The sequence below is a fragment of the Trichosurus vulpecula genome, chromosome 1 (genome assembly GCF_011100635.1).
Source record: "Trichosurus vulpecula isolate mTriVul1 chromosome 1, mTriVul1.pri, whole genome shotgun sequence".
Classification (NCBI taxonomy): domain Eukaryota; kingdom Metazoa; phylum Chordata; class Mammalia; order Diprotodontia; family Phalangeridae; genus Trichosurus; species Trichosurus vulpecula.
In genome coordinates this window covers 412,796,271-412,818,628 of record NC_050573.1, presented here as the reverse complement: position 1 = coordinate 412,818,628, position 22,358 = coordinate 412,796,271, and positions in this window count along the sequence as shown.

Genomic DNA, 22,358 nt, shown 5'->3' with positions numbered 1-22,358 from the left:
TTGCTGACCACAGATCTACACAATCCCATGAATTGGAGGAATCCAGAAGACACCAATTCTTACTACCTATAAAGCAAAAAAACAAAAAAAATAAAAAAAATAAAATTTGTGAGTTACAAGCAATCAGATCCAACAAAACTGTCATTTGCATTTAATTCTACTATAATGGTATAGACCTGGCCTGAATTATACTATGGTATCAATAGAGACAAAGACAAACAATTACTTTTTCACTTTGATGGAACTGTGAGCTCTCCTCCTCTCTTCCCTGCCATAGGTTTTACTTAAACCAAAACAAATCTACACATTGGATGCTAGTCAATGTTGAGTTTCAAAAAAGTTTTATCTTGATCTAGAAAATCATCAGCAAACATGAACATTTCTATGCAGAAAGAAGGCCAACAACTGGGGATTACATATGAAGGTGTGGCTCCATTACTCATGATTTGTTCCTTTTAATATGCAATATGTCACACTTAACTTGATATTACCAATATTTCCCTTCTTATTTGTGTTCTTCTCTGAACCCTGCTCCGGTCTACTTTGTATAGGTTTTAAATATTTATTCCTTTGACATATTCACATTTTCCCTAACCCAAAATGTGAGGTTCCCTGTGATTTTCTATTTAGGCAGGGTCATAAGACCTTATCAACCTTGCTGACAGCTTGTTGTAAAGTTCTAAAGTAATGAAGTCATTTAATGAGAAACTGGGACCACTAACAGACAAAGTTTATTAAAAGGACCTACAAGTTTGTTATAGTAAAGAGTAAATTTTTTTTCTTTTTTTTTGATTCTGTACTTAATTATTTAATGTTGTGGACTTCCGAAGCCTCGTAACTATGCTCGGGGTTCCCCCCAAGCCCCAGGCCTCTGCCTAAGCAAAGGACCTGATCTCGCGGACAATGAATGGGGCGGGAGCCGAAAAGATGGTGAGTGACTCCGTTTATTATTTCAGCAAGCAGCACATTTACACCTTTAGTGACGTAGGTACATTCTTTGGTTACGTGGGTGAAGGACAGGTGAAAACTCAATACGCCTGGGTCCTAGGACTGCCCTGACTCCGCCTACTCTCCTCCCCTTCTCTTCCCGCTCTAACCTGAAGCTCCCTGAGGTCAGGCAGTAACCGGAAAAGAACCGGAAGTTCCGCATGCTCTGCCAGAGAGCTAGAAGTTCCACGTGGTCAGGCAGGCCCGGGCAAAGACCTGGGATTGCTAGGGAGGCAACAAAGGCGAGACCCCTCCTTCTGGCTCCACCCACATCCCAAAACCCTGAGTCTATCTCAGCAGGCCCCTGGGCCTGGAGGTCCGAGGAGATCAGGGCTTGGCTCTAACTCAGCCCCTAACAATTTAATATTTTTTAGTTTTCAGCATTGATTTCCACAAGATTTTGAGTTACAAATTTTCTCCCCATTTCTACCCTCCCCCCCACTCCAAGATGGCATATATTCTGATTTCCCCATTCCCCAATCAGCCCTCCCTTCTATCACCCCACTCCCCCTGCCCCCCATCCTTTTCCCCCTTACTTTCTTGTAGGGCAAGATAGATTTCTATGCCCCATTGCCTGTATATCTTATTTCCCAGTTGCATGCAAAAACAACTTTTTTTTTTTGAGCATCTGATTGAATTCCAAATTCTCTCCCCTCTTCTCTTCCCTTCCCAACCACTCTCCCTAAGAAGGCAAGCAATTCAACATAGGCCACACACATATCATTATGCAAAACACTTCCATAAATAGTCATGTTGTGAAAGATTATATTTCCCTCCCTCCTGTCCTGTTCCCCTTTTATTCAATTTTTTCCCTTGACATTGTCCCTTTTTGAAAGTGTTTGCCTTTGATTATTTCTTCTCCCTATCTGCCCTCCCTTCTATCATCCCCCCTTTTTTATCCCTTTCCCCCTACTTTCATGTGGAGTAAGATACCCAACTGATTGTGTATGCTATTCTCTCCTCAAGTCAAATCCAATGAGAACAAGATTCACTCATTCCCCCTCACCTGCCCCCTCTTCCCTTCCAATGAACTGCTTTTTCTTGCCACTTTTATGTGAGATAATTTACCCCATTCTATCTCTCCTTTTCTCCTTCTCTCAATCTATTCCTCTCTCATGCCTTAATTTTATTTTTTTAGGTATCATCCCTTCATATTCAACTCACCCTGTGCCCTCTGTCTATATATATATATATATTCCCTTCAACTACCCTAATACTGAGAAAGGTCTCATGAATTACACACATCATCTTTCCATGTAGGAATGTAAGCAAAACAGCTCCACTTTAGTAAGTCCCTTATGGTTTCTCTTTCTTGATTACTTTTTCATGCTTCTCTTGATTCTTGTGTTTGAAAGTCAAATTTTCTATTCAGTTCTGATCTTTTCACTGACAAAGCTTGAAAGTCCTCTATTTTATTGAAAATCCATATTTTGCCTTGGAGCATGATACTCAGTTTTGCTGGGTAGGTGATTCTAGGTTTTAATCCTAGCTCCATTGACCTCCGGAATATCATATTCCAAGCCCTTCTATCTCTTAATGTATAATCTGCCAGATCTTGGGTTATTCTGATTATGTTTCCACAATACTCAAATTGTTTCTTTCAGGCTGCTTGCAGTATTTTCTCCTTGACCTGGGAATTCTGGAATTTGGTGACAATATTCCTAGGAGTTTTCTTTTTGGGATCTTTTTCTAGAGGCAATCGGTGGATTTTTTCAATTTCTGTTTTACCCTCTGACTCTAGAATATCAGGGCAAATTTCCTTGATAATTTCTTGAAAGATGATGACTAGGCTCTTTTTTTGATCATGGCTTTCAGATAGTCCAATAAATAGTCCTGGATCTATTTTCCAGGTCAGATTTTTTTCCAATGAGATATTTCACATTGTCTTCTACTTTTTTATTCTTTTGGTTCTGTTTTATAATATCTTGATTTCTCATCAAGTCACTAGCTTCCACTTGCTCCAGTCTAATTTTTAAGGTAGTATTTTCTTCAGTGGTCTTTTGGACCTCCTTTTCCAGTTGGCTAATTTTGCCTTTCAAGGCATTCTTCTCCTCATTTGCTTTCTGGAACTCTTTTGCCATTTGAGTTAGTCTATTTTTTAAGGTGTTATTTTCTTCAGTACTTTTTTGGGTCTCCTTTAGCAAGTCATTGACTTGTTTTTCATGATTTTCTTGTATCACTCATTTCTTTTCCCAATTTTTCCTCACTTCTCTTACTTGCTTTTCCAAATCCTTTTTGAACTCTTCCATGGCCGGAGATCAGTTCATGTTTTTCTTGGAGGCTTTTGATGTAGGCTCTTTGACTTTGTTGACTTCTTCTGGCTGTATGTTTTGATCTTCTTTGTCACCAAATAAAGATTCCAAAGTCTGAGTCTGAATCTGAGTCTGTTTTCACTGCCCGTTCATGTTTCCAGTTAACTACTTGACCCTTGAGCTTTTTGTTGGAGTATGACTGCTTGTAGAGAGTACTTTGTCCCAAGCTTTAGGGGCTGGGCTGCTATTTTCAGAGCTACTTCTACACAGCAAACTCTGCCACACCAGTGGTCCTTCTCCCCCAATAACCATCAACCCAGACCGCGACCCAGATCTAAGCGGGCTCTGCAGTCCTGCTCTGATCCACCGCTTAATTCCTCCCACAAGGTGGGCCTGGGGCCATAAGCACCTGCAGCTGGAGCTCTGGAAGCCACTCCAGAGCTGCACCACTTCCACATCCCTGGGACTAGGGCTAACCGCACACTCCTTTCACTCCAATTTAGCAGTTTTCCACTAACCTTCTCTGTTGTCTTTGGTGTTTGTGGGTTAAGAAGTCTGGTAACTGCCACAGCTCACTAATTCAGGGCACTACGGCCTCTTCTACCCAGTTCCCAGTCTGGTTGGTCCTGATATGGCCTCACACTGGGCTGTGCTCCACTCCGCTCTCAGCTCCATGTGATAGACCCTTCCCAGCGACCATCCAGGCTTTCCTGGGCTGGAGCCCTGGTTCTCCCTGCTATTTCGTGGGTTCTGTAGCTCTAGAATTTGTTCAAAGCCATTTTTACAGGCGTTTGGGGGGACCTGGGGGAGAGCTCATGTAAGTCCCTGCTTTCCAGCTGCCATCTTGGCTCTGCCACACAAGAGTAAATTTTTAATCTGATAAATTTTTTATCCATCATTTATGGAAATTATGAAATTGTACCAGGAACAATGGGTAATGAATTCATAGCTTTGGGGTCAATTTAGTATCAACAGACCCCAGATTTGATGATTTTTAGCAGTTAATATGCAATACCTTCAGATATAGATTTCTGTTAGTCTAGAGTCTTACAGTAATTGGCATTTTTCTGGGTTTTGAGTGAGCTATCATGTATTTACTGTACGTTTGAAGCTCCAGAATATGGTTACTTTTAATTTTTAATGAACGATTTCTGCTCCAGGATGGATTTAAAGTAGAATGAATGAATAAATAGGGCCTTGTATGTGCTCATTGTTAACTGTTATTTTAACAGCATGAAAACAATAATAATAGCTTTATCTAACCTTAAGAGGTGTTTAGTGAAACTTGTTATTTGAGATAAAATCTCTTAGGAGTATAATTTGATAATTTTTTAATTTTTTAATTTCAGACATGATTGTCTAAGTTGTCGTTCAGACAATAATCTATCTTTGAAGGAAAATTCCAGATGCTGTTCAAAGAGAGTGTGATCTGAGTGCTGCTACAGGTGGTTGTTCGTATTTGGGAAAGTTGAGGGGATGACCTTGTGTAGGAGATGGTAAGAGCCTCTTGACTCATTTCCTCAAAGTGCTATATCTTTTCTGAACAGGGAATTTTCCTGCCTGGTTAATCCTGAGCCTGGCTAACATTCCCTGTGGATAATGTAGAATTTTGCTGCACAATCGGCTGTTCCAAAACACAGATTAACTTTGACTCTTGCCTGGAATTAAACAGAGGTAAGGGAGTTTTTTCCCCCTGTCATGCTTATTTCAGGTCAGTCTTGTGCTCTCAAAGGGAAATTCCTGATGTTGTTATAGCCATGGTACTAGAATGGTCCCTCCTTCTTCCTTTAATAGTAAATTTCTATAACCAGGGCAAGTGACTTGTGGAAGTTTTTTTTTTTTTCAATATGATGCATCTTGTTCCAGTACTCAAATAAAAACAAGAAAGATCTTACTGTTTTTAATTTTACTATTCTGATTTTGTGCTCATTATTTGTTTCAAATAGTTAAATGAGTTCTTAGAATTACCATCCACCTCCTTGTTAATGATTATGAATTTATGTGTAGCATCAGTTCTACACAGTATCACCTGTTTTCTAGATGCCATGATGACATACATACATGTATCATCAAAGTGGGGATAGGACAAAAATGTGATAAGTTCTCAAAATTGGATTAAGGATTTTACTTATGAAATTGTGTTAGTAATTGCAAAGAAAATTTTAAATCACATCTTCTCCTGTTTTGAAGTCTCTGTCTGATAAAATTAAGAGACAGAAGCACTCATTTGATAAGTCAGACCCTCATGAATCCTTTATAAGATTCTTCTTTCAGGCTGTAGATGGCCTTATTTATATCAGGTACAGGGTTCAGGTAAAGATAGAAAGAGCAAACTATATGTAAAAACTGAAATTTTCTGAACTTTCAGGCAAATTATTGGTACCCAATTTGATGTCCTTTCTGTACCTCTATCTTTAGTAAAGTTAGTTCCACAAGGTTTGAAATGCTTTTTACCACATGAACTAATAACTGGAAGATCAAATTTAAGAGACTATGTCAGACCTTACTAAATTGTATTAAAGTCTTCTCATTAGCATGTTTTAACAGCACAATTTGGGCAATTCTTGCAAACAACTTGGAACAAGAGAAGATCTCCTAGGAGGAGCACCCCTTTAGAGCTGGCCTGAGAATGAGGCCCATTTCATAATTTTCAAGGAAAATGTTTCCAAGGATCAGAAGACTGCATGTGACAGTGATGACACAAGATGAAATTTACTGACTAAATTGGCATTTGGAGTGGGTTACCAAGACCAAGGAGACTGTTATTTTATTGATGGTTATTATTGTACTACTCTTGTTATAGTATTTCCTGGTGTTTATGTTTTCCTCCAAGAGATGTATGCACAAATTCCTTTTATTTATTTTTTTTAAGAATCAGGGACATTCCTCCTGAAACTTTTGGTTAAATAAAAGCCTGCCTTCTGTCAGCACCACCTGGCCAAAACCTACATAATGGAATAATAATATTAAGATAACACTGTTTCTATGGCCAAAGTGCTAGGAAACTGTGAATACCCTTTGACCCAACAATACCACTTCTGGGTCTATATCCCAAAGAGATCATAAAAATGGGAAAAGGAGCCACATGTACAAAAATATTTATAGCAGCTGTTTTTGTGGTAGTCAAGAATTGGAAATTGAGAGGATGCTCATTGATTGGGGAATGGCTGAACAAGTTGTGGTATATGAATATAATGGAATAGTATTGTGCTATAAGAAATGATGAGCAGGTGGACTTCAGAAAAAGCTGGAAAGACTTATATGAACTGATGCTGAGTGAAATGAGCAGAACCAGGAGCACATTGTACATAATAAGAGCCACTTTGTACAATGACCAACTTTCATAGACTTGGCTCTTCTCAGCAATGCAAGGATCTAAGACAACTCCAAAAGACTCATGATGGAAAATGTTATCCCCATCCAGTAAAAGAACTATGGAATCTGAAGGCAGAGAGAAGCAGACTATTTGATCTCTTCTTTGTTGTTGTTGTTTTGTTTCTTCTTTCTCATGGTTCCTCCCATTGGTTCTAATTCTTCTTTACAATATGACTAATGTGAAAACATGTTTAATATTAATGTATATGTAGAGCCTATATGAGATTGCATGCCATCTTGGGGAAAGGTGAGGGGAAGGAAGGAGGGGGAGAAAATTTAAAACAAAAGATTATGGAAGTTAATGTTGAAAACTAAAAATTAATAAATAAAATTTTTAAAAAAGAGATGACTGACCTTCCTCAAAGGGGAATTTGAACTCCCCAAAATTATTTAGTTATTTCTTACTTCCCCTAGCTGACTGTGTAAGGGAAGATTTCCCTGATGCCAAGTTTTCTTGGTTATTTTGCTAACATATAAATCTCACTTAATCAGTCCATTGCGAACCCTCTAGATGTAGTTTAATATGTTACCTAACTTAATTACCTATAGAGTCTGTTTAATGAAGTTTGTCTCCTTAGGGGATATATGATATTATGACTCTAAGTTTATGCAACTTTCACAACATTGAAAGAAAGATGGATTGTGAACCTTTTTTTTTTTTTGATACTCATAGCCATGTGCATTCTCTTCTGCTATTGTTTTAATGCCTGGGAAATCTCCCTGTATTGTGTAGTATATTCATTTCCTGGTGCAAGTCTAAGCTTCCTGACTTATCGTCCCTAATGCTTACTCATTGGGATTCCTCTATGAGATGCTGTGGGATTTTTGTCATTTATCTGGCCACTATCCCTCCTTAAAGGAATTCTATCAAGTTTTAGATATGTAGTGAAGAGCACAACTCCACTGGTTCAGTCTTTTTTTCTTTTAATGAATTTCCTTTTAAACATTAATGCAGCTCTCTGTTTCTGTACTAGTATGAGAATGTTAGGGTTTAAAGGCCCCAAAGAAGAAAATAGTGGGGAAAATATTTTGTTATTTATTATTCTCATTTGAACCTAGCTTTATATGACTAGACATTGTTTAACCCAGAATGTGAGATGGAGCTTATGTTTTGGGTTTGCTTGATGTAGCATATGTTTTGCCTTTGCTCAAGTTTTATTGAATATTTACACTTAACTACTCTTGTGTATCTCTAGCTACATGTAGAAACCACCATTTTTGGAAATTGACTGTGTTAGGCCCCCTCAGCTTGTACCCTTGTTTGAACTCTATATAGTCTGAGATTTAACAGAGATTTGAGGGGAGCCACACCTTTTTCTGGCTCTTCCCTTTGCCAGACAATAAAATTATTTTTAAAAACTTTTTTTGGTTTTGGGATATGTTCTTGACCAACATTTTTCAATGGTGATTTTTTTCCCTTCCCTTCATTGGACCACAGAGTAATTTGTAGACTTGTTAGTTGGGCATTTTTGCATTTCATATTGGTTGGATTCTGTTCAGTCAAGTCCTGCTATATATGTGCTGATAAAATGGTCCAGGTGTGGGTCAATTCATTTGGCACTCTTTGTTCTTTTGGATGTGATAGCTTCCCCTGCTGTCATTCAGCTCCAATTTAGGATTTCTGGACTTTTTCAACTCACAAGGTCACTTCCCATCCCAGACATGCCAATTCTTAGACGTTTATTTGCCTAAGGTCAGGAAAGAGCAAATATAGCCAGGGCCCCTACTGTAAAACATGCTGGGGGATTGGTGGCCATGATAGTAGAGGAGAGAAGAATGTGTTTTTATCTACCTGTCACTGAAGTTATATCTTCGCAACTGGAGTCACGTTCTAGAAGGTGTCAGATGGAAAAGAAGAGGTAAGAAAGGGTGCATTGACCCTTTGTGTACAGCCTCTACTATGTTATCAGGTCTTCTAATACAACATTTAATTAGGAGACTTCACCAGTCATACATGTCCCTTTAGTCCTGAGTCATAGATGACCAGAACCAGTAGGGGCAATTCCATAGGATTAAGAAAATAGTCCCTTTATCACATGTGGCTCTATGGGTCTGGGACGATGACTATCTGGTTTGGGTGTCAGACAAGGGCACAAAATTCTAGAGATTAAAAGATGAATTGTCTACAACTTTTAATATAAAGGGAGTTAATCATAGAGAATGTGCCAGGCATCGATGTGAAGACAAATACAGTGGACTGCTTTAAGGAAACCATAGCAGACATTCCAGAGAAGAACACAGCACATAAAGTAAAAGTTTGTCTCAGGTTATAAAGGAAGTAAATCATAGAAACAAAAATTGAATACAGGATTTATAATCTAAATTCCATATTCTTTCTATCATGACACCCATTATGCTCTGGACACTAGAGGAAAACTAAGAGGGAGCAAATCTATTAGGATCCTGATGTTATTGGAGCTTCTGACCCTTTGTTTCCTTGATAAGATGCAGATCTGGTTGTTCCCATCACTTGGTATGTCATTCTTTATACATTAACCATTCCTTTTCATCGTCTCAGATTGGTCTTATCTTTACCAGGTACTCATCTACTGAATCTGATGCTACCTGAGCCCTTGCGGATTGAATATCAGATATAAGATGTCCTTTCCACACCAGATTTCCTGGACATCTCTCTTCCCTTTTTTCAGACAAAGACCCCAAGGCAGGTTCTGGGACTAACAATACTATCACAGTACAGACAGCACCAAGCCAGAAGGATCTAGCACTCTATCTCTGACTGGTTTGTATGCACATCACTATTTTAAATCAAATAAGAGGGTCTAAGTCAACAAAATAGAATTTTTAAAAAGTACTAATAAGAGAGTCTGTAAAGGACTATATAGCTCTCTTTAGTTCTAAACGTCTTCATTAGCACTCAGACTGCTACAATGGCTAATTAAGGCCTTTCTGAAGAAACATTCATAAAATGGATAATTTTACAGAACCCTATAGATTTTCGTGCCTTTTTGTATCTTTAAAATGGTATTGGGAAAGAAAATGACATATTGTGATAAGTCAAAATTCTAAATTATGTTTGCCAAGAAAAAATTCACTGTGCTTTAAAAAAAGATGCTCAATAAGAACTCAAGTTTAATGATTCACAGATGATCAATTTTATTGACTTAATTCCTTCTTTAAAACTTTCTTAGTAGAGGTGGAGCCAAGATGCCTGAGTAAATGCAGGGACTCACTTGAGCTCTCCCCCAAATGCCTCCAAATACCTTTAAATAATGACTGTAAATAAATTCTAGAGTGGCAGAACCCACAAAAAAATGGAGTGAAAAAAATTTTTCAGCTCAAGACAGCTTAGAATGTTGTCAGGAAAGGTCTGTTGCATCAAGGTGAGAGAGGAACACAGTCCAGTGGCCAGTGCAGACTGGGCCCCAGCAAAACAGCCTTTGGGGTGAATGAATTAGTGTCAGCAGTGGCAGTTTCCAGACCTCTCAGCCCATGGATTGTAAGGGCATCAGACAATGGGTCAGAAGGAAATTTACAAGGGTCTCTTTACTGGCACCAGTGGCAGGACTCTATTGCATCTCCTATACCTGCATCTGGGTCACAGTCCTGGGTCTTAGTCCTAGTGTGAGGAGGAGCACTAGCATAGCAAAGCTTATAGCCACAGGAGAACAGAGACCCTGGTTACAGTTCCAGGATGAAAAGAGTGCTTGTGGTTGCTCACAAACAAGTACACAGTATAGGAAAGTAGTAAACACACCCCTCCCTAGATCATACCACCTTGGAAGAGCCAAAAACTTACAGGTCCCCAGAATTACCTCTGAAAACAGTTGTACAAAAAAACCTGAAGCTTGAAACAGTGCCCCTCCACTTTGGAAGCAGACCCCCACTTTAGCAAGTCAAGAAATAGGTTAGGAAAATGAGCCAAGAAGGAGTACACATAGACAGACAGCAAAGGTATGAGTTGAATGTGATGGTATGATTATCTAAAGAGTAAAATTAAGGGATGAGAAAGAAGAATGCACTGGGAAAAATGGAAAGGGAGAGATAGAATAGGATAATTGATCTGACATTAAAGAGGCCTGAAAGAGATTTTACAGTAGAGGGGAAAATGGAAGAAGTGAGGAGGGGGGAGCACATGAACTTTACTCTCATCAGAATTGGCTTAAAGAGGGAATAATATACAAACTCAGTTGGGTATAGAAATCTATCCTTACCATATAGGAAAGTAGGAAGGGAAGAGGATAAGAGAAGGGGCGGGGGAGCTGATGGGAAGGAGGGCAGTTTGGGGGAGGTAAAAGTCAGAAGCAAAAGACTTTTTAGAATGGACAGAGTAAAAGGAGAGAGACAGTAGGATAAACAGGGAAAATAGGATGGAGGGAAATACATAGTTGGTAATCACTACTGTGAAAAAACATTATTACAGTGAGTTTCACTGATGAAGACTTCATTTCTCAAACATATAGAAAGTGCAGTCAAATTTACAGAAATAAGAGCCATTCCTCAGTTAATAAATGGTCAAAAATATAAACAGGTGGTTTTCAAAGTAATCAAAGCTATCTATAGTCATATGAAAAAATGCTCTAAATCACTATTGATGAGAGAAATGCAAATGAAGACAACTGAGCTACAACTTCACACCTGTCAGATTGGCTAATATGACAGAAAAGGAAAATGACAAATGTTGGAAGGGATGTGAGAAAATTAAAACACTAATGTACTGTTGGTGAAGTTATATACTGATTCAACTATTCTGGAGAGCAATTTGGAAGTATGCCCAGATGGCTATAAAATCATGTATACCACTTTGACCAAGTGATACCACTACTAGGTCTGTATCCCAAAGATAAAAAACAAAAAGGAAAAGGACCTATGTATACAAAATATATTTAGCAGCTTTTTCAGTGGTGGCCAAGAATTGGAAATTGAGGGGATGTCCATCAATTGGGGAATGGCTGGACAAGTTGTTGTATATAATTGTGATAGAATACTATTGTGCCTTAAGAAATGATAAGCAGGATGCTCTCAGAAAAACATGGAAAGACTTACATGAACTGATGCAAAGTGAAATGGGTAGAACCAGGAGAAAATTGTATAGAGCAACATCAATATTGTATGATAATCTACTATGAATATCTTAGCTATTTTCAGTAATACAATAATCTAAGACAATTCTATAGGACTTATGATGAAAGGTGCTACCTATTTCTAGAGAGAGAGAACTGGCAAAGCCTGAGTGCAGATCAAATATATTTTTTCTTTGCTATTTTAGTTTTTCTTGTTTTTTTTTGTCTGTGTTTTCTTTCACAGAATGACTTAGATGGAAATGTGTTTTGCATGATTACACACATATAACCTATGTCAAATTGCTTGCCTTTTCAATAAGTATGGGAGGGGAGGGAGGGAGAGAATTTGGAACTCAGAATTTGAAAAAAAAAAAAAAAAAAAAAAAAGAAGTTTCCCTTCCTATCTCATGATTGGTTTCTCAACATCTGCACTGAAGAATTTTTAAAAAGTAAAAGCTCTTGATACTGGAACAAAGGTAAAATGGAGAGGACATAGGAACTCATTGATCTTATCATCAAATATGAACCACTGGAGGGAAGTGTTTATTCCTGTATTGTCTTTGTAATAGGCCCATATGTACCCAGCCTGTAATAAAAGTTTATTTAGTATTAAAAATGTGGGAATGGGAGAAGGTTTGGAGTTTGGATGAAAACATCTTATGAAACAGACATTAAAATTCCTCTAGTGGGTACTGCAACCACCCAGAGTACCACAGCTTTATATCATGCACTAAACATGTTTTCTGAGGGCCACTCCTTGGATTGGGGATTAGTGAAAAGAATGATGTTAAAAAAAAAACAAAAACAAAACCAATACTTCTTTGGAAAGGGTAGAGAAAAGGAAAACATTTTGTAATATGTCAATTAATCTTAGTCATCCATTCTCGAGAAACTCTCTCAGCTTAAGTACATAACCAGTACAGTATAAAAATGCTTGTTGACTGAATCTTGACATTTTCTCTCATATTTCTCCCACCACCACCCCTGAAATCCTTTGTCAGCAGCATTTAAACACGTAATAAAACAAATGTACATCTCTAAAAAAATAAAATAAAATAAAAACTTTGCTAGTTAAAAAAAAGTGAAATATGTTTTTACTTTAAGCCTCCTTCATACTGGTTTTGTCTACTTAATTAAGGCCTTCAAAATCACCTCTTGAAAGTGCCACTATACTCTCTGAAACAGGGACTGACTGTGGACACTTGAATTAAAAGTCTTCAGTCTGATTACTCATTATTTACCTCCTAGGTTCCATCTCTTTTTCCTCATTCACAGTCAGTCTCTACTCTGGAAAGGATATCCTCTTCAATTTTCCCTAATTTTTCCCCCTTGGAATTGAGCTATGAATCCATCTCTTTCATCATCCACCAAAGATCATAGATTTGTAGAGTTGGACCTTAGAGCTCATTTCATCTGACCCACAAATTTTCCTGGACTGAATGTGTATGAATGAATATATAAGCTTACCATCTCACAGGACACAAAGTAAAGATTGGAGTAGGGTTCAACCAACTCATTTACTATTTGTATTACCTCAAATATCCCGATGAAATGAAAAATTCCATCAATTATGCAACTGTTCCAAATATCTCATGTAGATGCTTAACCACCATTAAATTATCTAAATGTTATTTTTGGTTTTCATGTAGGTAAGATCATACATTTAGATCTGCATATCAGATGCCATCTAGTCCAACCACTCTATTTAGCAGAAGAGAAAACAGAGGCCCAAAAGCATTAAGTGATTTGATTAAGATCACAGAGACAGTTAAGTAGCACAACTAGGATTTGAACCCAAGTCCTATAACATCACATCTAGAATTCTTTCTACTGTAACATGCAATAGTGTTTGGGTTTATGCAGGATGTAAGTGGCCATCTATATCTGCTTACACATCACAAAGACTTGTCAATTCAGTTTTTAAAAATAATACAGACAAATAGTTTGGATTTTCATATCTTTAATAGTCCTTTACTTTTGATAACTTCTTAGAGTCCTGCAAGAGACAATACAACCATGGATGATCTGGCACTAGTCAGAATATGTTGATAGATTACTGTCAGTTCATAATTGCAACTTTGTTTGATTCACACGTCCAGATCTTTGATTTAGTAAGTGTGGGGAAAATATTAGTGTGGAAACACTCACCATTTCTTACATCTTAGATAATTTCTTGGGGACACTTAGAGATTAAATGATTTGATGATGGTTTCACTGTTATGTGCCAGTGGCAGGACTTTTTGATTTCCTCTATTGACTCCATCATGTTTAATACTTCAAAATACAACACAGGGTAGTAGTTAAACAGCTAGGTTTAGAGTCAGGAAATATGACTTTATATCCTAACTTTAATATATGATAGATTTTTGACCTTGGGCAAGTCATTTACTATCTAGGAAGTACCTTAGAACTTATGTAGGCTGCCTCTGCATTATTAGAGGAGAGAAAAACCGTACATTATATAACATTCATCCTATATTCTACCATGTGTATAATATTGCACTATGTACTGGCAATGTAAAGGTGCAAAAACATCCTCTATTGCTGCAAAATGAGGAAAATGCAAACCCTGGAGACAGGTATTAGAATGGGGATATCTCAGTGAACTGGCAGATGGACAAATCAGCTCAAAGTTGGGTGGAGTTGTCTAGATTCAGTGCAACTGTGTTGTATTTTAGTATCATGTAATTCTTGCCCCTAAGAAAAATAAATTGAAGCAAGGCAAAAAACACCACTTGTGTAATATGGTAGCCAAAAAGTTAATTCACTAAATAAATGAATGAATGAATGAATGAATGGAGGAAAATACAAATCTAATGTAAGTAGCACATGTCTTTCTGGTAAGGTTTGGTCATTTAAGGTGGAAAATGAAAGCGAAAAGAGGTATTTTCTCCTTCTTCTGGGCTTTGCCTTTGAAATTTTGGGGCATAGTTTTTCCTCTGACCTAGGCTGTACCTTTCTCTTCCTGGGAATAAGCAGAACTATTGCTCCAAACTATCCTTTTTAGCATTGGGCATACTTAAGGATAAAACAATGAGGGTGGGGAGAGAAAAGATATGACCTGTTTCTTAGGTCAGAGGTCTTATATTTTCTTCCCCCCCCCCCCCATTTTTGGTTTTGTCCTATTATTTCTTGCCAACTCATGTCACTGATTTCTTTTGCCTGTATTTAATTTTCAGAGTCTATTACTTGGTTGGCTCAAATTTCTTTCTTTCTTTTCTACCCTATTTTTCTCTTTCTCGTTATTTTCCTCCACATCTTTTATTTCATTTAAAAATAATATCTTCCTACATTTTTTCTAGGTGCTTATGTAGACCAGGCCTAGGTTTTCCCTCCCTCCCTCTTCTCTTCCCTCCTTCCCTCCCTTCCTCCTTTCTTCCTTCCCTCCTTCCCTCCTTCCTTCCTTCTTTCTATGTTCCTTTCCTCCCTTTGCCTTTTCTTTCTTCCTAGTCAGTACTTGCAAATGTCACAATCAATCTCTCCTTATTTGGGGGGATTTCTAGATCTGTGTCAATACTTCATATTATTTGGTATTATATTTATTTACTCTAGCTTTAGTTCCTAAATTAGGACTTTGTGCCTTAATCAGACTTCACCTTGTGCTGCACTTTTGGGTAGGGTGGTTGATCTTGGGTCATCTTAGGTTGTTATGCTTTTCCCAGGGAAAAACCTCCCTGGATTTTTGAGGCACAGAGTAATAGATCACTAGAGTCCTCTCTGGTATCTCAGGATAGAGTACCAAAGACATCAAAACCTCTAGGTTCCTGGGCTTTCTTCTTGTTCTACTGAGCTGCTCTTGTTGTCTCTTTCCTATGCTTCCAAGGCCTCCATGACGGCATTTTTTACCTCCCTTGGATTTTATTAGGGGGCTCTTCATTCTTGCTGCCTCTAGACAGAGTCTTATAGGCTAGATATGTCTTTGACCTGACACTTGTCTCACCAGGAGGCAGTTTGCCTGAATTTGTACTGGTGTTGCTGACAGCCCTCTTACATTTAGTGCAGTGTTGGGGTGGAAGAAGATGTTTATTGTAGTTTCCCATTGAAATTCTTGATCATAATTTCATCTGGTGAGAATTCCAGGCTTTTACTGGAAGTATGTATGTGGAAGTTGGGCAGTCTGCCTCCATTTTGGTAGTCATCTTGGCCAAAACTTGAAAGTACCTTTTTACCATCTATTATTGAATGTTCTGCTTCCTTGGATGGTAACCCATTATTCTTAAGCATTAACCTGTGGTCCAGAAATCTACATTCTGTTCTCAGACATCAGCTTCAGTAGTGTGTAGAATGAGTGAAGACCTTTCATAAAAGGGGACAAATTAAATAAATAGAAATAAGTAGGATAGTGAGCCCCATTTCTCTACTTAGATATTTTCCTTTCTATAAGCCAAGCTAGTGACTGTAAGGCCCCCGAGGATAAGAATAGGACACCAGATATTCCCATCCTGTATATTTACCTAAGGGTGAGAGGCCTGAAAGAAAGAAGGCTAAAGGTGAATAAGTCAGCAACCATAAAATCCTCTGAGAATGAAGATAGGACACAGGATGCTCACCTCCTGCGTATTGACACCAGGATAAGGGACCCTTGACTCTGGAGAAGAATGGATGAAAAGCTGGAAAGCCAGGTGCAATGTAGACATGCAAGACCAGTTAGGTATAAGAATGATGGGAGACAAAATGTAAGGATGCTGGGGGATATCCGTCACAGATGTAAGGGTGATGGGAGGCATCCATTGCAGAAGCAAGGGTGGTGGGAAATGCTAGTCTGCCACAGATGTGAAGATGAGGTAACCAACAACTGACTTCTGCCTGTCACAGGTAACCAAACCATTTGTTCATCGTCATTGTCATTAAGATAGATTTATCACTTCAGATTGATGGGAGAATGGGATAAGAATGGTGGGAAGGTTATGTCCATCACTTGCTTGTCAAAAATAACAATACTATTTGTTCTTTGCCATTGTCACCGGGTAGATTTATCACGTCCAGATTGTACCCTCAAAGCTTATGTCTTCAAGCTGAGAGAAAGGAGGTTGGGAGGGGGAATTTCGGTTAGGGACCTATATAAACACCCCAATTCTCTGTGTCCAGTGCACTCTGACACTGAGAAGTGCCTGGAGTTGCCCTTTCCTGCGGGATCGTAATAAATTTTCCTTTCTACTTTCACCTTGAGACGCCTCTGTTTTAATTCTTTGATTCATAAATTCGTATCACACACAGTTTGTTCTCTTTTAGGTTCTGAAGCTCCATCCTTAAGTCTGTTCTGACTCAAGTGATTCCCATGACTATATCAAAGACTAAAATAGAATGCCAAAAGCCTTAAGGGGAATTTCTTTTTATTTCATTTGCAAGTTATAAAAAACCTAAAAGGATAGGCATTGGACTTGGGATTTCTTTGGCAGAGGGAACTCTTGGGTGAAGAGGGTTTTTTTTTTTTTTTAACCAATGCAGATAGACACCTTTTCCAGCAATTTGTAGTCCCAAAGAGAGTTGCCTAGCACTGAGAGGGTGACTTGGTTGGGTTTATGCAGCTAATATGTGTCACACTAATCTTGAACCCATGTCTTCTTAACTCAAAGATTTTTTTCTGTCTACTATACAACCTTGAATCTCCAAAATCCTTTAAAAAACACAGGAAAAAAAATGTATTGAACATAAAGATGTGTGGTTAGGAAAAAAGAGTAACTCATTTAATGATTAGGAAAAGTTACTGATTGTCAGATTAAAAAAATACTACTCTGCCCAAGGGGGCAAACCTAGGTCCAATGAGCAGAAGTTACAGGAGCAACTGTATGATCATTTGTAGGTTATATCACACAAGGGATTCTAGTTCAGGTATGGTTTAGGCTAGATGGCTTCAGAGGTTCTTTCTAGTGCTGAATACTAATAGATAATTACTAATATTTCAAGAATATTTTCCCTAAAAATAGGTAAGATTAAACACCAGACAAGATGCATGATAGGGAGTGTTCTGTACTAATTCATTTTAAAAATTGCTTACAATTTGCTTTTAAGTGGTTTTTTTTCTGTATCTAGGGATTTCAAATCAATCCAAATTACCTCCTTCAGTTTTCCTGTTTGTTAGGTAATAATCCTTTTGCTTATTGAGCTTTCTCAGGGATATCACATTGACATTAATCACAAGTCAACAATGAGTGGTAAACGATATAGGGGAAAATCATGTGCAGTATTTAGAACCTTAGTTGTTTACACAGGGAATTGTCTGCTCTTCTAGCAATGCTGAGACCTGGTCTTTTATAAGGCCTGACTAGATTTTAAACTGACTATAACAAACACATGTGCATACTCTTCCCCACTTGGAAGAGTATGCCTACACTGACAAATGCCCCCAGTTCCTGTGGTTGGTTAATCCATTAAGTTTGGAAAGTGAGTGAAATATATGGTCCACTATGTAGAGGAAGACCTGTGTTCCCCATATACTGGCATATAGGTTGCATAACCCTGGGCAAGTCACTTAACTTTATCAGTGCTACTACCTCTACCTATAGGAAGGCCTATAAATTGTGAAAAAGTTGGGAGAGGGGATTTCTTCACCTAGGAGTTAACTATGCCAATGAAATCACAGTTGAATGCCAGTCCTTTTAGGTTTTTATAACTTGCAGATGAAATAAATAAAAAGAAGTTGCTTCCCTATTTACATTTCAGGCAAACCAGCTTACTTGATATTCCCCATACACAGCATTGCACTCCCCTCCTCCAGACCTGCACATGCAGTCCCTTGTGTTTGGGTACTCCCCTTTCTCAATACTATCTCTTTCAATCTCCTTTCAAATGCCACTTCCTAGAATCACTCTTCCCCTCCCCCATCCTCTTTGTCTCTAGTTTCTCCACAGTATCCCCTTTGCTCTATTGGCTTTTCCCAGCTAGACAGAGTGGGTTATGCCTTGGGCTCTCTAATAAAGGCTGCTCTAACCTGGGTGAGAGTAATGAAATTAAGTGCAAGTGCTACTTCAAGAACTGGGAGCATTTGTGAGTTTGGAGATATTCTACTGTTCTAGATGGGCAGATGTAGCAGAGAATATTGCAGACAGTTGTAGTGGATGTGAAGAGACCAAGAAAGAATCAAAGACAAGACCTGAGTGCTCAGAAGGATGGTGAAACACTACTCAGAAATGGCAAACTGATAGAGAACAAGATTTTGGAATGGGTGGGGATAATTTGTTTAGTCTTAGACATTTTGAGTTTGAGGCACTGGTAGGCTATTCTCACTAATGTAGATGCATGTTGGATGCATTTGTGGGTAAGGGGGAGGTTGTGATTATAGAATTGTGAATATGAAAAAAAATCTGTGGGTTTTAGTGGACTGCAAGCTCATTATGCGTCAATAGTGTGAGATGGAGCCCCCCAAAATTACTGTGATCCTAAGATGCATGAAAAGAAACATAACATCTAGGACTAAAGCAATGACACTGCTCTAGTTCTGACTACATCTGATGTACTGCGATCACTTCTGGGAGCCACACAGTAGCAAGTAAGCTGATAAGATGGAAGTCATCCAGAGAAGAGCAGAGAAGGGTCTTGAGGATATGTCAAATGAGGACTGGTTAAAGGAACTGGGGAAGTTTAATCAAGGAAAGATATGACTCAGAGGGAATGATAGCTGTCTTCAAGCAAGTGAAGAATTGTCATTTTGAGAGGCGATTAGGCTTAAAAATAATACACTGCCCATGAAGGAAAACCTAGGTCCAATGAGAAGTTACAGAATTAAGCTTCATGAAAATGGATTCTCCCTTACTATAGTTTTACAAGGAGCAACTATATTATCATTTGTGGGATATATCATAGTGATGAGGGTTTGGGGTGAGAGGTGCTCGACACCCCAAAGTACCGACACGCCGGGTCCTGCCGAAAGAATTCGACTCAAGCTTTCTCAGCCAAGGGAAAGGACAAAGTTTATTAAGAGTTAGCCAAATAAGCCTGCCCCGAGAGATCCCACCCCTTGCACTGCCTGTAAGGAAAAAGGGCCAGACCCATCTGAGCTAGATTGGTTCTGACCAACCTCATGGAGGCAAGATGGAGATTATATACACAAAGGTTGTGGGAGGGATTGAGGGGTGGTCTGGGGTGACCAGAGGAGGGGTCTAGGGAGGGACTTAAGTACGAGGTCAGACTCCAGGGTGGGGGAAATAGCTGAAGGCCATATGGAAATGACAACCCATCAAGGGCTGGGGTAGCGATCTAGGGTATAGATATTTTGATCAGGATTAAGGATGGGAAACAGGATTAAGGGTGGGAAACAGCTGGACAATAGAGGACTGGGCAAGGTAGGCATTTGGGCTTAATGGTTATAGCCTCAGGCCAAGGCCAGGTCGAGTGGCAAGATTCAAGGAGAGTTCAAGGGTTCAAGGGGTTCCCAGAGACTGTGCCCTCATCATTCCCCCCTCAAACAAATGGGACCCAAATTCTTTTGGGGTCAGGGACGAAGGTCTCAGCTTCTGGAATTGCTTCCTGCTGACAAGGGGCGTAGAGCTGGCTTGATGGGTCCAGTTCAAGGGGTGCACAGTCATCTGGAAGTTGATGGCTTGGAGACTGGAGGAGACAAACCTGGCAAGGAAGTTAAGCAAACAACAAAACAGACAGTACAGGAGTACAGAGAAAGGACAATATCCCTGGTGGGAATTAAAGATAACTATTTCGTACCTAGCTCCCCTAACCACTTGTTCTGCTTCGGGGTTCAGGAGTATGTAGCACATCCAAATAAGGTCGGGGATATCTAAGAGCAAGGTTTGATGTTTGGTGAGCCTGTGGTTAGCCAGGCACTGGTGGCCCTCTGCTTCCAGGGTGCTCTGGCAAGGCAGAGCTTCTAGGGGCTGGTCTGCTAGAGGCTTAGAAGCTTCCTCAATTGGAATGGCTGTAGCAGCCAGAGAATCTAATTGTTTTGGAAAACAGGGGTCAGATCCTAAGGACTGGATTAGAATTCCCAAAGCCTGTCCTCTCCTTCCTCCAGCAGAGCGAGTGAAAGGTTTTTCTAGACTAGGTAAGGCTAATGCTGGAGTGGTGGTCAGTTTAGTTTTCAAAGTCCCAAAAGCTTGTGCTGGGTAGGGGCCCCACTCTAGAGGGAGTGAGTCAGGGCCTTGAGTGCCAATTAATGGTTGCCGTCCCTCCCAAGCCTTGGACTTAATTGGATATTGAAGGCAATGGAGGGGAACTATGGCTGGGGTGGCAGAAGTAGCTTGCCCAGGAATTCCCTGATCCCAAACAATTGGCTCAACCCTCTCCCATGCCTCTGGGGGAACATGGGGAGGTCTGGGAAACAGAGGGAAAAGGGAGTTATGAGGTTTAACTAGAGAAAATTGGCTTCCCAATTTCACCATCAGGTCCCTTCCCCAAAAGGGGGCAGGGCCAGAGAAGGAGTGTTCAGACAACAGATCCTTGATGCCCATGACCTGATAGGTCGAGGGGCATGTGGGGCCAAAGCCACTAGTTAAAGCAAGAGAACATAGCCGTGATAAAGTGGGTAACCTTACCTTCTGCCTCGATTTTGCCCAAGGCTCCGCAAGAGAGGTGGAGAAAGTGGGAGCACAGCCAAGCCCCAGGCTTTCCCCTCCTCCCGAGTACTGGAGGACAGGGTGCTGGGAGGAGGCTCTACCACTTTTCCAGCCTCGGGGACATGCTGGGCATGGTCCTGGAGGCATGGATCCTAGAGGCTTCTTCCAGGGGGGCGCCCTAGAGGGGCACTCCTTAGACCAGTGACCCTCCTTGTGACATCGAAAGCAGGTTTCCCCTTTGCAAAAGTTGCCAGAAGCACCCTCCGGCAATCTCCTGGCCATGGCAGCCGCCAAGAATTGGGCATGTTCTCTGTCTCTGGCTTTTTCCTCTGCCTGGACTAAGTCTCTATTATTGAACACTCCGAATGCTGTCTCCAGTAATTGGGCCTGAGGTGTTTGGGGTCCCATTGCCAATTTCTGCAGTTTCCTCCTAATATCTGGGGCAGACTGATTAATGAAATACATGTTAAGTATTGCCTCCCCTTCAATAGAATCAGGATCCAAATTTGAATACTTCTTAATAGCTTCTACTAGCCGGGCTTGGAAAAGGACAAGGTTTTCTTTTTCTCCCTGAGTAATCTCCCTAATTTTTTGAAAATTTATTTGCTTTTGAAATGCAGTTCTTAGGCCTTCTAACAGGCAAATTTCCATATGGTCTCTCTTTTCTCTATCCTCACTCCTTTGATAATGCCATCCTGGGTCACTAGTTGGAACAGCAGCTGTTCCTGGGGGATATTTTATGGGGTTATTGCTAGCCAAACTGTCCCCAAATTTTTGAGCGTGTTCCCATATTCTCCTCTTCTCCTCAGTGGTACAACAGGTAGAGAAAAGGATATGCAAATCACACCAAGAAAGTTCAAATTGTAGGGACAGATCCCTAAAACCCTCAGTAAACTTAGTGGGATCTTCTGAGTATCTCCCCAGTTTTTCTTTAATTTGGATGAGATCTGAAATGGAGAATGGAACATGCAATCTCCTTGTCCCAGCAGGGGAGGCAGGCATTTCCCTCAGGGGAAAAAGCCTTGAAGGCGCTGTGGGACCTGGAGCTTGGGGCTGAGGTAGGTTAGACTGCAAGGCCAGGGCATCTGCCTGGCAAGGGAGATCAGCTAGTACATGAGGAGGGGTAGAGGTCAGAGGGGAAGATACCCCAGAGACCCAAGTGTGTGCTACTTCAAAGAGAGGGGCTAGGGGAGGAGATATTGCCGTGGGGGCAGGGC